Consider the following 15131-nt stretch of genomic DNA (forward strand, 5'->3'; position numbering starts at 1 on the left):
ATTGCTTCAATTTATTGGAAATATTTAGTAATTGCAGTACCTTTGTTTTTTCAACAATGTGTTGATCAGACAGGTATAGAAACTTTGATTAAGGTCCCTGAATAAGTGTATAGTAGTCCTTACTGAAGTAGTAATTAATTGTATCACAACAATAAAATAACCATTTATAGCATAACAACACAATTAAACTGGCCATATGGGTAAACCAAAAACACTTTCTTTAGATGGGTAATATTAGCGGTGATACAGCCCGCCAGGATGCTCTCGATTGTGTATCTGTAGAAGTTTGTGAGTGCTTTTGGTGACAAGCCGAATTTCTTCAGCCTCCTGAGGTTGAAGAGGCGCTGCTGCGCCTTCTTCACAATGCTGTCTGTGTGGGCGGACCAATTCAGTTTGTCTGTGATGTGTATGCCGAGGAACTTAAAACTTACTACCCTCTACACTACTGTTCCATTGATGTGGATAGGGGGGTGTTAACTCTGCTATTTCCTGAATTCCACAATCATCTCCTTAGTTTTGTTGACGTTGAGTGTGAGGTTATTTTCCTGACACCACACTCCGAGGGCCCTCACCTCCTCCCTGTAGGCCGTCTCGTCGTTGTTGGTAATCAAATCTACCACTGTTGTGTCGTCCCCAACTTGATGATTGAGTTGGAGGCGTGCGTGGCCACGCAGTCGTGGGTGAACAGGGAGTACTGGAGAGGGCTCAGAACGCACCCTTGTGGGGCCCCAGTGTTGAGGATCAGCGGGGTGGAGATGTTCTTGCCTACCCTCACCACCTGGGGTTGGCCCGTCAGGAAGTCCAGTACCCAGTTGCACAGGGCGGGGTCGAGACCCAGGGTCTCGAGCTTGATGACGAGCTTGGAGGGTACTATGGTGTTAAATGCCGAGCTGTAGTCGAGAGAACAGCATTCTCACATAGGTATTCCTCTTGTCCAGATGGGTTAGGGCAGTGTCCAGTGTGGTTGAGATTGCATCGTCTGTGGACCTATTTGGGCGGTAAGCAAATTGGAGTGGGTCTAGAGTGTCAGGTAGGGTGGAGGTGATATGGTCCTTGACTAGTCTCTCAAAACACTTCATGATGACGGAAGTGAGTGCTACGGGGCGGTAGTCGTTTTGCTCAGTTACCTTAGCTTTCTTGGGAACAGGAACAATGGTGGCCCTCTTGAAGCATAAACATTGGGTTGTTATTTTACCTGAATTGCACAAGGTCCTCTACTCCTACAATTAATCGACAGATAAAAGGATAAACCTAGTTAGTTTCTAGTAATCTCTCCTCCAGTCTTCTTCTTCTTCTGACTTTATATGGCACTTGGCAACCAACTTTAAGGTTCATTACCACCAACAATTGGACTGGAGTGTGGACCTCATTTCAGCTTTCAATCACCCATGTGGGTATATGCTCTTAAAAACCAATGAGGGGATGGGGAGAGGTGGGACTTGCAGTGCGTCAAGCATAAAAAATATATATATAACCAAGTTGTATTTTGACGCCTGGCCACGCAGACGTTTGTTGTCTCGCGCGAGCAGTTTGGATGAAATTATTGAATAACATGTAAGTGTAGTGGTGGAAAAAGTACCCAATAATTGAGTAAAAGTAAAGTTACCTTAATAGAAAATGACAAAAGTAAAAGTCACCCAGTAAAATTCTACTTGAATAAAAGTCTAAAAGTATTTCCTTTTAAAATATACTAAAGTATCAAAAGTAAAAGTATAAATTATCAAATTATCAAATTCCTTGTATTAACCAAACCAGATGGTACCATTTTCTTGTTTTTTATTTATTTACAGAAAGCCAGGGGCACACTCCAACACTCAGATATAATTGACAAACAAAGCATTTGTGTTTAGGGAGTCCCCTGATTAGATGCAGTAGGGATGACCAGGGGTGTTCGGTTGATAAGTGAGTGAATTTGTGAAAATGTAACTAAGTACTTCAAAATGTAAATGCATTCAAAATGTAACTAGTACTTTTCGGTGTCAAGGAAAATGTATGGAGTATGTAGTGAAGTAAAAGTAGTCAAATATAAATAGTAAAGTACAGATACCCCAAAAAACTGCTTAAGTAGTCCTTTAAAGTATTTTTACTTGAGTACTTTACACCACTGTGTAAGTGTACATTTATTTTTCAGTTTGCGCACGTAATGCGAATGGTGTGGTCAGCATGTAAGCAGGTTGATTTGTGATCACAACATTAGAAGCAATCTTTTGAAACTCAAGGAAACCGTTTTTATATTTTATCTTGATGCAGCCAAAATGTAGCGTGGTTAGTGTTCAACATGTTTAATAAGGACAATAAATGTGAAAAAACCAAAACAGTCCTATCTGGTGCATAGACAAAGACAGAAGACAACCACCCACAAAACCCAACACAAAACAGACTACCTAAATATGGTTCCCAATCAGAGACAATGACTAACACCTGCATCTGATTGAGAACCATCTCAGGCCAAAAATAGAAATAGACAAACTAGACATAAAACAGAATGCCCACTCAGCTCACGTCCTGACCAACACTAAAACAAGGAAAACACAAAAGAACTATGGTCAGAACGTGACAGTACCCCCCCCCCGCCCAAGGTGCGGAATCCGGACGCAAAACCTGAACCTATAGAGGAGGGACTGGGTGGGCATCTGTCCGCAGTGGTCGGCGACCCTCGCCGCCGACCTAGGATTGGCAACCTTACTAAAGGGCCCCACTGGATTAAACAAACTCCTCCGGACTGAGGGGCAGCTCAGGCTGGTTGACGGCTCTGGCAGCTTCTGGCTGAATGGCGGCTCTGGCGGATCCTGGTTGAATGGCGGCTCTGGCGGATCCTGGCTGAATGGCGGCTCTGGAGGATCCTGGCTGACTGGCGGCTCTGGAGGATCCTGGCTGACTGGCGGCTCTGGAGGATCCTGGCTGACTGGCGGCTCTGGAGGATCCTGGCTGACTGGCGGCTCTGGAGGATCCTGGCTGACGGACGGCCCTGGAGGATCCTGGCTGACGGACGGCTCTGGGGGATCCTGGCTGACGGACGGCTCTGGAGGATCCTGGCTGACTGGCGGCTCTGGAGGATCCTGGCTGACTGGCGGCCCTGGAGGATCCTGGCTGAATGGCGGCTCTGGAGGATCCTGGCTGAATGGCGGCTCTGGCGGATCCTGGCTGAATGGCGGCTCTGGCGGATCCTGGCGGCTCTGGAGGATCCTGGCTGAATGGTGGCTCTGGCGGATCCTGGCTGAATGGAGGCTCTGGCGGATCCTGGCTGACTGGCAGTTATGGAGAATCCTGGCTGACTGGCGGCTCTGGAGGATCCATGCTGACTGGTGGCCCTGGAGGATCCTGGCTGACGGGCGGCTCTGGAGGATCCTGGCTGACGAGCGGCTCTGGAGGATCCTGGCTGACGGACGGCTCTGGAGAATCCTGGCTGACTGGCGGCTCTGGAGGATCCTGGCTGACTGGCGGCCCTGGAGGATCCTGGCTGACTGGCGGCTCTGGAGGATCCTGGCTGACTGGCGGCTCTGGCGGACACTGGCTGACTGGCGGCTCCTTGCAGACTGGCGGCTCCTTGCAGACTGGCGGCTCCTTGCAGACTGGCGGCTCCTTGCAGACTGGCGGCTCCTTGCAGACTGGCGGCTCTAGTGGCTCCTTGCAGACTGGCGGCTCTAGTGGCTCCTTGCAGACTGGCGGCTCTAGTGGCTCCTTGCAGCTCTGGACAGGCGGGAGTCTCTAGCAGCTCTGGACAGGCGGGAGACTCTAGCAGCTCTGGACAGGCGGGAGCACCCGTAGGGATGAGACGGAGAGACAGCCTGGTGCGGGGGGCTGCCACCGGAGGGCTGGTGCGTGGAGGAGGTACTGGATAGACTGGACCCTGCAGGCGCACTGGAGCACTTGAGCACCGAGCACCAAGTTGGCTCAGGTCTCCTACCTGCCTTCGCCACACTCCCTGTGTGCCCCCTCCCAAGAAAGTTTTGGGGCTGCCTCTCAGGCTTCCTTGCCAGCCTGTTCCCTCATATCGCTGGCTCCTCTCTCCGACTGCCTCCGCTCTCCTAGCTGCCTCCACCTGTTCCCATGCGAGGCGATCCCTTCCAGCCAGGATCTCCTCCCATGTGTAGCAACCCTTGCCGTTCAAAACGTCCTCCCATTTCCAGGAGTCCTGACATCGCTGCCTCTCCTGCTGCTGCTGCCTGTTACCACGCCACTTGGTCCTTGGTTGGTAGGTGGTTCTGTAACGGTTTTCTTCCGTTGAAGGAGAGGAGGACCAAAATGCAGCGTGGTTAGTGTTCAACATGTTTAATAAGGACAATAAATGAGAACACTACAAAATACAAAACTACAAATGTGAAAAAAACGAAACAGTCCTATCTGGTGCATAGACACAAAGACAGAAGACAACCACCCACAAAACTCAACACAAACAGGCTACCTAAATATGGTTCCCAATCAGAGACAATGACTAACACCTGCCTCTGATTGAGAACCATATCAGGCCAAACATAGAAATAGACAAACTAGACATACAACATAGAATGCCCACTCAGCTCACGTCCTAACCAACACTAAAACAAAGAAAACACAAAAGAACTATGGTCAGAACGTGACATGATGTATTGATTCTGTCTCTTCGCAGCAAAATCTACAGAGCTGAGATTGTTGTATGCCCCATTTACGTATATAGCATTCTGTTGGTGGCAAGAATTGTATATAATTTAAATGGAAAAACTCTAATTGTTGAATCAAGGGTATTTTCTTGTTACCAGTTCATAAACCATGTCCATGGAATTGGTACGTCGAAAATCTCTTCCCATTTAGTTTGCAACCTGTATGGCGCTGTCAACATTTTTGTCCTCAAATAAAACTGGTATATGTTTCTATTTATGCCAGTTCCTTTCAGCCAATTTGTATCTTTAATGTATGGCAGGCAAACAAGTTCCCTACCTTTTCTACTTGCCTCCTCCATTTTTGTGGTAATGCTGCAATCAGTTGCTTGTAAATGTGGTTTGAGCAGGTATTCCCATATATTTTCGATAGGTGCATATATGACAACTCCTCCATTTCTATTCATAATATCATTAATAAATATAATACCATTTAAAAATGGTAAAAAAACAAACATTTTTATTAATCAGTAAATTGGAGTTTAACCATAACATTTCTTGGAATATTTGTAACCAGCTTTGTATGGCTTGTTTAAGAAAGGGCAATACTTTCAACAAAATTTCATTTTCAATTAGGCAGAAATGAGAAGTTGTAATCTGTATAAAGGCAATTTTTTCACAAAGGATGAGCCTTTCTTAAAAATCTACTGGAAAACAATTTAAGTATAGCTTATGTAGTGAAGCTTTTAGTGAGAGGATTAATCCTTTAATATATTTTAGCTCCCCAAACTCATTCATTATATAAATAGGCACGTTTAATTATGTCTGGCTTAGCATTCCAAATAAAATGAAATGTATTTTTTGCTCATATGATTTAAAAACATGTGATTTGTCTGGAGTAGGCAGTGCCATTAGTAAGTAAGTGAACTGTAGTAGGACCAAATAGTTAATCAATGTGATTTTTCCATAAATAGACAAGTATTTACCTCTCCATGTTTGCAGAATCTTATCTATTTTTGTTAACGTTCTATTGAAATTGATTGTGGCAAGTTAATTTATATTTTTTGAGATGTGAATACCAGCAACGTCTACATTACCATCCACCGATTTCATTGGTAAACTACAAGGTAGTGTAAACACAATTTTTTTTATGATCCAAGACGTCAGGCATTGTGAGTAGTTACAAAAGTCTGGGAGACATTACTCAAGTAGTAGGTGGCTATAATGCAATAAGTCATTCATATTATTATTATGACTTACTCATAAGCAATGACATGGAGTGGTCCGTGTTCCTGTCTGACGACCATGTATGCAATTACCAGCACAAATGGGTTGCGGCAAGATGGCTCAAAATCTGGATGCAGGGTCAGACAGGAGATGTCCTGGCTTGGGGAAAGGTCCTCCACCAAACCCCAGTAGGCATCAATCTAGCTGCTGCAGATTCTCTCTCTTGCAGTGGTCATTGGATGGCAGTGTCCACACGTGCACCTGAAAAATCAAACAAACTAACTTTTGACAACAAAGACTATTGTTGATATTTAATGACAATATGCTAACAAAACATTTGCATGTATTTTTGCAGCATCACTAACAAAACAGACTAGTTCAAGTTTTTAGTAATGGCTACACTCATCTCACCACCACCTGTCACCATTTCTGGACTGTAACGTTAGCTTGCTAGATAGCTAGCTAATTATGTGTATGCTAGGTTTTGTGCTTAATTTGAGCCGGATCCTGTCCGAACATGATTCAGCACCTCTCCGTTTTGGACTGTTTCTTTCCGGAACCTATTTGGTCGGATCCGGTACCTCCTGTGGCATGAAAAATAATTAACTTTTTGCAATGTCAAAATTTGAATAAAAGCGATCAACGTTAATTTGAGTTGCCCCTTTGTTAATTGCTTACTACACCATGAGAAGGCCAATAATTTAGCCAGAGGATCAATAGCTTATACATTTTTTTTGCCTAACTGTGGATTGTGTGTAGCCTGCTAGCAAGGCATAGCCTACTAAAATCTTTCATCAACATCCAGATAACGATTTACAAAATAAAACAAGAGAAAGATAGGGTTTTGGCCCAAACACATTAGCAACCCCCGTGAGTGAGCTGTGCATCATTAGGACTATAATTTCCTCATATTATAGCCTACAATGTGTCTCCACACCCCTACGCTATTGATGGATACAAGACAAGGTTGTTTCTATTCATCTCAGATTCTCAGTTTGTTAGTGTCAAAGTAGCCTGTCATTTCAATAATTTGTGCTGTATTAAAAAAGATTCTGCCAAAGTCACTAGTCATGTAGAATTGCGTGAAATGCGTGAAAGGCCACATTTTCCCTGGACGTTAGGCTACTGAAAGTTTTCCCCATGTGTGCAACTTCTGTAAGTACCTCTACTCTACCGCTCTATGCAAATGTGATGATACGTATCCAATGCTTTATTATAAAGGTGATTTTTACTTTTTGTTCCGCCACCTCATGATTTACAAATTAAGTACTGTTAAAGACAGATTTACAGCCTTCAACAACAGGGATGCCGAGAACAAGGTCAAATGACAATCTTGACTAAATGTAGATAACTACCTAACATTCACAATTGCTTCCCCTTTTCTCTGCCATAGCTTGCATTTGCTAGCTAGCCACAATCCAGCTTTTGGATGTAAGATATTTAGCATAGCCTACTAAATCATAATTGTTTTATATAATGGTAGCTAGCTAGCTTAAAAAATAAATGTAACCTTTATTTAACCAGGCAAGTCAGTTAAGAACAAATTCTTATTTACAAGGATGGCCTACCCCGGCCAAACCCAAACCCGGACGACGCTGGGCCAATTGTGCGATGCCCTATGGGGCTCCCAATCACGGCCGGTTGTGATAAAACCTGGGATGGAACCAGGGTCTGTAGGTACGCCTCTAGCACTGAGATGCAGTGCATTAGACAGCTGTGTCACTCAGGAGCCCCCAAGCTACTTTAGTTCAGCTTACTTACCATGTCTGACCAAAATGATCATCATAAATGATCAGTACTTACTAATTGTATATAGCTGAGCATCTCTTAATTGGCTTCTTGAAATCCACAAGTGCATTCGGAAAGTATTCAGACCCTTGACCTTTTCCACATTTTGTTACGCTTCAGCCTTCTCATCAATCTACACACAATGACCAATTATGACAAAGTGAAAACAGGTTTATAGAAATATTTGTTTTTCTTTTAATTTAAAATAAACAACACAAACCATATTTAGTTAAGTATTCAGACTCTTTGTATGAGACTTGAAATTGAGCTCAGGTGCATACTGTTTCCAGTGCTCATCCTTGAGATGTTTATGCAACATTATTGGAGTCCACCTGTGAACATGATTTGGAAAGGCACACTCCTGTCGATGTAAGGTCCCACAGTTGATAGTTCATGTCAGAGCAAAAACAGCTCTGTGACATAGAAGGAATTGTCTGTAGAGCTCCGAAACAGGATTATGGCACAGATCTGCGGAAGGGTAATAAAAGATTTCTGCAGCATTGAAGGTCCCCAAGAACATAGTGGCCTTCATCATGCTTAAATGGAAGAAGTTTGGATACTGTATACTGTATACTGTCATGACGAGACTGTCTATCTCTCTCTTCTGAACAGACAGTGTGATGACTGTTATTTATCGAATAATTACCTATGTTTAATTGACACTCAATTAAATGAATCATGTAACAATTGACTCATTAGGAATGGGGCAACACAGGAAAAGTTCTTTAACGAGTTACTATCTACCGACTTGAAAACAGGTCCCTAGTGGACTAATAAATGCATGACTGTTTGGTTACGCAATGGAAGGGATGGGTATATAAGGAGAGGGGGAGGCAAATAGAGTCAACTTATCGTACATACATTTGGAAAATACGCTCACCGTAGCTAGAATATTTAGCACCCTAGCAACTGCTCACTTGGATTAGAATTGCAATATATATTTAGGCATAGATGCCTTTTTATGTCGTCTCTCTGTTGAAACCACTCAATCCATCTATGGGGAGTAGTTCGATGTAAGTCTCTGGTTGTCCACCAGAGGTCAAAGTCCGTCTTAGTTGTAGCCTTCTTTGTCTTGGAGTGTTCTTAGAATGGATTCTTCAGGTGTACCACATGGTGGTGAGAGGGATCTGTTCTTCCCTCCTCGTCTTTGATCGAATGTCCTAGACTACTTTACATACCCAGCTGCAGACTGAATGTTTGGTCTAGTCTTTACCTTTTTCACTCGTCAAGAGTTTCAGAGGGTCTTACCATTGTCAGCCGTGTAGCCACCGCTCCACACTGTCTGGTCTTGTAGTTTTAACCGTTTCAACGTGTGGACTACGTCCTCACGTCTGTATTCAAAATCTCAGCGAGTAACCACAAGCACTCTGGCCTGAAAGGCGGTACCATCATGTTGACACGAACTCTGAGCTCACTTGGGTGTGGCTACTGACTGGGCACAAGTTTGCAAGAAAAAAATGCTACAATCACATTGCTATCTTTTCAAAAATAGTTTTATATTTAATCATATACGTTTTACAACATTTAGATGTAAATCTCATATATATAGTGTGAAAGCTCTTAAAGTTACAATGTTTCCGTTATAACGTCTTTCTGATCATTTTAATGACATCACAAAATAGACATGAATTTCCCATATTCCAGCTGTCATCATTTGGATGTTGAAATATATTATCCCAGTGTTCAATGTTTGATGTTGAAGTTTTGGGCAAGAGTTTCTCTAACACCCAGACATTCCATTCTCCAAAACTAGAGACCAAGAAAGAGAAAGTTCTCTCAATTTTACGACCGGCTGTTAAGTCATAAAAATGGCCCAACTCTCGGGTGTGAGGGTGGTTAACTGTCCACCATGGGCCTAGTTGATCCAGCACCTTTGATCCTCACCAAGGAGAGAGAGTCATGACAATATCATGTAGAACAAACATGTGTCTCTGATTAGATATCACATCAGCTTTCAAAATTGTATTTCTATCTGTAACATTCCTAATTGGATGCTGAAACATGGCCCAGGTGGTAGTGTGTCTTCTGATAGAAACATACCTAGAACATGGTTGCCATATTCTCAGAATATCAGAAATGTTTATACTTTCTCTCGTTTGCCATCGAAACAATGACCATGCCAGTTTTACCAAAATAAAATTGAATTTAGATTTCATTTGAATACACACCATCATTCAATCTGATTGGCTACCATGTAAAAAATAGGGGAAAAGGTTTGACAACTATTTATATTATGTGAAAATTGGTTATTTCCCATGAACTATTTGGCTTGGTTCTACTATTTTTATTTCAGAAAATGACATTCAGATGTCAAATTCAACTGCAGTTAGTGGCCACATACTCATCCAAGGCATTTACAACACATCCAAGATTTGAAGAGTTTTTCGCACAGACACATGAATAAACAATATCAGTTATCACTAGTAGTGAGCACCAATATTCTTAATTAATGGGGCTTGTGAAGCAAGAATACCCACTTTAAGTCTGACATACTTCTTATAATTATTGTTTATAACGCTATTGTTACACTGTTTAAACTAGAAAATGTAATTCAAAGTTTAAAACGTGGAGACCGGTCTGGAATATTGTGCTTCTATACAACTTTGATATCTTTAACTTTTAAAAATTATTTTAAGCTTTTGGTCCTTTCGTTGTCAATCTTAATTGGATTTCCTCAACATTCTAAAGGTCCCATTGTGACATCACTTCCAATATTCCATTCACTGTAATTGCAACAATGCAACTTTTGACACAAATCAGCTACTTTGCCAACAGCTTAGACAAAAAGTTAGTGTATAAAATCTTCCTCTACTTCTCAAACAAATATCTTATTCCAATAAAATGCTACAGCTATTTCAGTAACCGCGTCAACTGCATTTTTTCTAAACGTTTTGAAACTGCTGTTTTGACCACTCCACCAACAAGTCAGACAAAATTGTAGAGGGTATAACATTTTGTTGTACTTCTCTGCTATTCAAATGGACTCCGAACAGAATGATCTCCTACCAATTAAAAGTTACAGCTGTTTGTCGGAGCTTAGAGTGACAAAAAGTAGCTAGTTAAAGTCAGTTAACAGCTCTCATGTCTCATCATTGAGCATCCCAAATGGAGCCATTGCTATGGATACTCTGACACAGAGGAGCATGTGACAGCGCAGGCAAAATGTATGAGGAAGGTTAAGGGCGATTGAACTTAGAACAATTGTGAACACCAAGAAAGTAGCTACAAGGATCGTGCCCAGTGCACATGGTCAGGTGGATGTATTGTCTTGGCAAAGGAGAAATGCTTACAAACAGAGATTTAAACAAATTTGTGCACAGCATTTGAGAGAAATGTGTTTTTTTGTGAGTATTGAAAATGTCAATGTGTTTCCCTAAAGCTTACTACAACCTCTACGCAGACACAATATTTTTGTAATCATATTTTTTTTTAATTATATAGAGAAAAATACCAGTTAAATGCCAGCCATTTATTCAGCAGCAATAGCCTCCAGAATAGCTGTATAGCTGTGCATAACACTGCATTGGCATCCAATAATTGTAAAAAAATAAATAAAAGTACCCCCTTCTCTCTTTCTTGGTATCCAATTGGAAGTTACAGTCTTGTCTCATTGCTACAACTCCCTTACGGACTCCCTTACGGACTCCTGCAACTCCCTTTCCAAAACACAACCCAACCAAGCTGTACACAGGGAGACATGGTTAGCGTGCACCACACCCAGCCCGCCACAGGAGTCGCTAGTGCGCGATAGGACAAGGACATCCCTGCCGGTCGAACCCTCCCTAACCCAGACGACGCCTATTTTCCAGCATAATTTGCAAATAAATTCATTAAAAATCCTACAATGTGATTTTCTGGATTTTTTTCCCTCATTTTGTCTGTCATAGTTGAAGTGTACCTATGATGAAAATTACAGGCCTCTCTCATATTTTTAAGTGGGAGAACTTGCACAATTGGTGGCTGACTAAATACTTTTTGGCCCCACTGTATCTTAATACAGTTTATAAAGATAAAAAATTATAGTTAAACCATGCTGACTGTTTTATTCAAAGGACAAAACGACTATAGATTCATCAGGTACTCACGCTCCCTTCTCTTTGCCTTTCCGCTACTTTTCTTGTCTTTGGATATTAACGCTTCATTAGCTCCCGAGTGTCGCAGCAGTCTATGGCACCGTATCTCAGTGTTAGAGGCATCACTACAGACCCTGGTTTGATTCCAGGCTGTATCACAACGGGCCATGATTGGGAGTCCCATAGGATGGCGCAAAATTAGCCCAGCTTCATCCGGCTTAGGGTGTGGTCGGGGTAGGCAGTCATTGTAAATCAGAATTTGTTCTTAACTGACATGCCTAGTTAAATAAAGTGTTGGGTTCTGAGAATATGAAATATACTTATTCATTGAGGGTGGGAGGGGAATGTATAACATTTACATTCAGTCCAGATATGTTAGTGTTAATGATCAGGTATCCTATTGAAATATTGAGTGCCAAGGTCTAGAGGGTCTGCACCAGAAGTTAATGGTTATCTGTAGGTGGAATGTATATGATCAGTGCAATTAAGCTTGGAATGACCTGAGTGTAGGTAAAACAATCACATGTCAGGCACTGATAAGGGGAGAGAGCCGTGGATTAGTGATGAAGGGGGCCGAGGTAACGTTAAGGGAGAAGGAACAGTTTATTGCCCGCTTCACTTAATTTCCTGCCTAGCAACAGAGATGTAGAGGAGGAGATTCCGGTGTATATATATACACCGCCACTGGTGGAACCATGTCTTGGTCTGTTCAGCTGTTTGATTCTTTGGGGTGAATAAACTTGGTTTAAGCTTTCATATTGTCCGTAAAGGGTTCTTACTCTGAATTTAGAACCTAACAAAATGTTAAATACAATAAAATAAAAATGTGTGATTGGATAAGGGTCCCTCCCCCCCCCCCCACCCCGGGCCACTCAGCGGCCTGAACTACTTATTGTAGCAGGAAGTCAGGCCCTGATACGAGCCTGACCTATATATATATAATCCAGCACAAGCCTGCAGACCTGTCTCTAGCTCTCTTTTTGCCTGTCTGAACACGAAGAGCACTGCTTGCGCCGCATCACCATGGCATTGAATGGCACTGGATATAATCAATAAATCGACCAATTAATCAATCGCTCTGCCAAGTGCCAACAAATTAAAGCACCAGTAAATCAGGCATCTATGTAAATTCCCCTTCGACAAGGGGAGATAGTCAACGAGCTCTGAAGGAATGAAGGGTTGTGGGTAACCAAAATATGTTGGATGACTGGTAGATCTTAATGATGCTAGTGGTTGCATACCTTTATTTGATAGGTGCCTGCTTGAACATATTTCACTTGGAATAGATTATATGTCCATTGTAAGAAAATATCTGGTTGCAGCAATATTGAAAAGAGCACTACTCAATGTTGTTTTTGAAGAGGATTCCGCTTCACGGTCATCAAAATAAGTAACAGCAACAGGAATGGAGTCCATTGCTTTATTGACAGGTTAAATGAACACACTTAAAATTGCTGCTCGGTTTCCAGAGATTGCAATTGACTCCACCCTCTCTGGTCAACCTCTTCACCAAAATCTGTGTGGTATACACTAGGAACAAAATAGAAGCAACCCGGCAGAAATGAGGAGGATCTACCAGAACTTCTCCATAAGAAAGGCTTGCTTTTCCGTTAGAAACCGGTTGGCTACGGTGTACTCATGAATACAGCCCTGACCTGTCCCAGTCCAATAAAAACAGAAGGCATCTACATTGGCATTCCACCTGTCCTTTTATATTTAAAATAATTGGATTGGTGTAAGCATGGACTGGACAGTTTCTACCATATTTCTTACACCAGTCTACCTTTAAATCCATGAAGAGAAGTGAACAAGTGCACACTTTGGGAGAAATGAAAGGTTATTGGGATCAAATCAAATCAAATGTATTTATATAGCCCTTCGTACATCAGCTGATATCTCAAAGTGCTGTACAGAAACCCAGCCTAAAACCCCAAACAGCAAGCAATGCAGGTGTAGAAGCACGGTGGCTAGGAAAAACTCGCTAGAAAGGTCAAAACCTAGGAAGAAACCTAGAGAGGAACCAGACTATGTGGGGTGGCCAGTCCTCTTCTGGCTGTGCTGGGTGGAGATTATAACAGAACAAATGTTCATAAATGACCAGCATGGTCGAATAATGATAAGGCAGAACAGTTGAAACTGGAGCAGCAGCACGGCCAGGTGGACTGGGGACAGCAAGGAGTCATCATGTCAGGTCTTCCTGAGGCATGGTCCTAGTGTCATGTCTTATTATGTCTTCTTCCTGTTCTTTCTCTTCACTCTGTCTCTCTCTGTTGGTCTTATTAGGTTACCTTCTCTTTCTCTCCTTCTCCAGCTGTTCCTCATCTCCTCTAACTACCTCGTTCACCCTTTCCCCACCTGTTCCCTTTTTCCCTCTGATAAGGTCTCTATTTCTCTCTCTGTTCCTGCTACTTTCGGTGTCAGATTCTCGTTTGAGTTTCTCATGCCAGAAGCAAGCTATCGTCTCGTTTGCTTCATCCTTGTCCTATCCTGTCGGAATCTGCCTGGCAGGTGCATCCTGTACTCAGCTAACTGTCTTTCGTTTGCACTGTGTCCAGTTCATCTGATGCTACGTGAGATCAGGTACCACTGTTCCTCTACGACCCGCGCCTACCCAGAGCGACCTGCAGCCTGTCGCCGCTAACCCAGCTATTCTCCTCTGCTGCAAAGAAGGGGACTCTCTTGTTATTTATCAGAGGGACTTTATGTTTCATTTGTCGCCCTCTCTGCGGGTTGTCTATTTTTGCCATTATCTACGTCTGAAGAGGATCTATGTCTTTCCTGTGTTCTCATTAAAGAACTCTGTTTTTGTTAAACTGCTTTTGGGTCCTCACTCAAGTGCATAACACCTAGGGCTCAGGTCCTCCGAGAGAGAGAATCATTATCTGCATGAGGGAGAATGACTACTGACATTGCAGTAATTTCTAATATACATAGGAGGAATAAATAATAAATAAAGGCACACTTGATATATTTGAACATGCCATCTATGCCATTTACAGAAAATTGTTTGTCAGTCTTGTCTAAAATGAATTAGTAGACCATTCTTGGTAAGATTAACAGCTTTGATTTTGAATAATAAACCAGACATTTACAGACTAATACAATTATGAAAATGGAATGGTTTTGCTTTTGTTGTCATGGTAGACTTGTAAGTAATTTAGTATCGCTTCAAATCAATCATATCTACCATTAAATTTCAAGTCCACCACACCTGCAAAATGCCCAATTTTTTTTTGTTCTCATAAACCTGCCAATGACTCACAACTACAGTTGAAGTTGGAAGTTTACATACACTTAGGTTGGAGTCATTAAACTCGTTTTTCAACCACTCCACAAATTTCTTGTTAACAAATTATAGTTTTGGTAAGTCGGTTAGGACATCTACTTTGTGCATGACACAAGTAATTTTTACAACAATTGTTTAGATAGATTATTTCACTGTATCACAATTCCAGTGGGTCAGAAG

Source organism: Oncorhynchus masou, unplaced genomic scaffold, assembly GCF_036934945.1.
Source record: "Oncorhynchus masou masou isolate Uvic2021 unplaced genomic scaffold, UVic_Omas_1.1 unplaced_scaffold_24___fragment_4___debris, whole genome shotgun sequence".
Classification (NCBI taxonomy): domain Eukaryota; kingdom Metazoa; phylum Chordata; class Actinopteri; order Salmoniformes; family Salmonidae; genus Oncorhynchus; species Oncorhynchus masou.